This window comes from Psammomys obesus, unplaced genomic scaffold (genome assembly GCF_907164565.1).
Source record: "Psammomys obesus unplaced genomic scaffold, mPsaObe1.curated_primary_1811, whole genome shotgun sequence".
NCBI lineage: Eukaryota > Metazoa > Chordata > Mammalia > Rodentia > Muridae > Psammomys > Psammomys obesus.
In genome coordinates, this window is record NW_026590412.1 from 77,776 (window position 1) to 80,842 (window position 3,067).

Consider the following 3,067-nt stretch of genomic DNA (forward strand, 5'->3'; position numbering starts at 1 on the left):
TGTTCCTTTGAGAGATTTGTTCATTTCTTCTTTATTTCCCTCCACTTGTGTGGCAATTTTTATGGGAGATTTGTTTGTTTCCTCGTTATGTACTTCTAATAACTGGATAAACATAGATTTAAAGTCATTTTCCTGTGTTTCTGATGAAATAGAGTATCCATTGATTATTTGGGGTTGCTTGGATGTGTTCTTTCGCCGACCTCTGGCCATTTGCTTATCTGTAACCTTCACTGTTTGTTCCTGGATTTTGCAGTTCAAACTGGTGTCTGGAGAATTCTTCGGGAAGATGAGATAGGTCCAGTGATTTCAGTGTGTGCATTGGTGTTTCAGCTGTACCTGTGGGAGGAAGGTCTACAGGTGCAGAAGGACAAATGTGGGCAAGAGTGTGCATGGAACTGTGCCTTGAAGGACAGGGGTGCTAGAGAATATAGAAGCCTTGAGTGTGAGGAAGGGGCGCCTTGCAGACACTGAAAGGGTTGCAGGCAGTGAAGGTAATCCCAGGCACTGGTGGTGATGGAGGTAGCAATTTGGTATTCCAAATTCCCTGAATACCTCAGTGGCTTACAAGCTACTGGTATTCAGCTCTGACTGAGCTCCAGGAGTTATTTGCCTGAACCCCACTGGTAGACCTGCAGAGCAGGGACTTCAATGTCCCAAGAATCCCTCTGTTTCTCACAGTTGGTATGTGGATGGGAGGGGTCTGAAGTCTGGCTGCTATCTAGGAAGGTTCCTGGATCTGGGGATCTGCAGTTTCTTGAAGCCACACTCATTCTCTACCAGGTCAAATTGGAAAGCACAGGGTTTCCCACTGTTTTCTAACTCTCAGTTTTGATCCTGCTGGGTCAAATGCAGGAGGACAAGCTCCATTAGCTCAGTGGTGCTGCAGCCGCTGAACTATGGAGTCCAGCTGCAGCAACAGAACTGGGTAGCCTGTCCAGGTGTCTGTTGGGAAGTCCTTGGGGGCCACCACAGTGGTACACAGACATAGGTGGCCTGGTGGGCCTGGTGTAACTTGGTGGTTTGGCCTGTCTGCTGGACTTTGGTGGCTGTACAGCCGGCTGTCTACCACTGAGGGATTGCTTGGGCCTTACAGTCACTGGCTGGGAGGTCCTGTGAAGTCCATACAGCTGTTCACAGACCCAGGCCCTGGAAGCATGTTACCACGGATCTGGTATTTGGAAGTCTGGTACAGCTAGGAGCTTCTGCAGATGAGCTAAGAGACCCGCCTCTGCCATCTCAGACCCTAGGCAGTGAGATCTGTGCTAAGAGTCTCTGGAACGTGAGCAGGCTCCACTGAGGAGAAGGGAGGCCTGAAGAAGGGAAGTGCAAGGTTTTCAAATGTTTGCCACTCTGTCCCCAGAGAAGTCTATGGGTGACCTGAATTTAAATGTTCTCAGCTCATGCGATGTGTCCTCTTCTTCAGGAATCCTCAATGTCAGTGTTCTGCTTCAGCTGCTCCTCCACTCACCAATTTTGGAGTTTCAGATCCTCTGCCTCTCAGATACTGTGCACTCTGGTCACTGCCATCTTGGATCAAGTCAGTCTCGTTTTGTTTCTGAGTATGTGATCCATTTTGGAGAATGTCCATGAGGTGCTGAGAAGAGGATATATTCTTTTGTGTTTTGGGTGAAATGTCCTGTAGATATACTTTAGGTCCATTTGAAGCATAACTTATGTTAGTTCCAGAACTTTTCTGTTTAGCTTCTGTCTGGATGTCCTGTCTATTGGTGAGAGTAGGGTAGTGAAAATTCTCACTATCATTGTGAGAGGATCAATATGTCATTGAAGCTGTAGTAGAGTTTCTTTTAAGAACTTGCGTTCCCTTGTCTTTGGGAATAGATGTTAAGAAACAAAATGCCATGTTTTTAAGACTTTTCTTTTGATGAGAATCTAGTGTCATTCTCCAATCTTTTTTGTTTAATTTTAATTTGAAATTATTTTGTTAGCTATTAAAATGGCTATATCAGATTGGTTCTATTTGCTTGGAATATTTTTTTCCAACCCTATACCCTAAGGTATTGTCTATGAGGTGTGTTTCTTGGTTGCAGCAGAAGGATGGATCCCATTTTTGCCTTCATTCTGTTAATCTGTGTCTTTGGGGTGGGGGTGAGACCATTGATGCTGAGAGATTCACTGCTTGTTATTCCTATCGTTTGTTGTTGTGGTGGTGATGGTGTGTGTGTGTGTGTGTGTGTGTGTGTGTATGTGTGTCTGTGTCTGTGCAAGCATCCTTCTCCTCTTTTTCATCTGATCTGGGATGATTTATTACTTTTGTTTTCTTGGATGTGGTTAACATCTTTGGGTTGAAGTTTTTCTTCAAGTACCTTCTGTAGGAATGGATTTATAGATAGATTTCTTGAATTTCTTTTTATCATGGAATGTCTTTTTTTTCTATGATATTTAAGAAATGTTGCTTCGGGTTAGCATATGTGGTCTTTTAGAGTCTTTGAAACTTTTATGCTAGTCATTTTGTCTTTTGGTTTCTCCATTGCAATGTCAGATGCAATTCTAATAGGTCTGTGTTACTTGTTCTTTTTCCCTTGCAGCTTTTAATATTCTTTCTTTCTTCCGTATGTTTTGTTTTGACAATTACAGGCCACGGGAACTTTCTTTTCTGGTCCAATTTATCTGTTATTCTTTTTGTTTCTGGTATCCTCATAGGCATCTTCTTTTTTGGTTAAGGTTTTTTTTTTTTTCCTCTGATTTTCTTGAAAATATTTTTGTGCTTTTTGACCTGAGTTTCTTTTCCATTCTCTATTCTTTGCATTCTTAGATTTGATCTTTTCATAGTGTCCAAGATTCCTTGGATATTTGTGTCAGGATTTTTTAAGATTTAACATTTTCTTTGACCAAGCTATCCATTTCTTCTGTCATGTTTTCAATGCCTGAAATCTTCTGTTCCATCCTTTCTATTATATTGGTGAGGCTTGCCTCCAAGGTTTCTGTTCAAATTCTTAAATTTTTCATTTGCATTTTTTTCTCAGTTTGGGTTTTCTTTTTCTTCCTTCCTTCCTTCCTTCCTTCCTTCCTTCCTTCCTTCCTTCCTTCCTTCCTTCCTTCCTTCCTT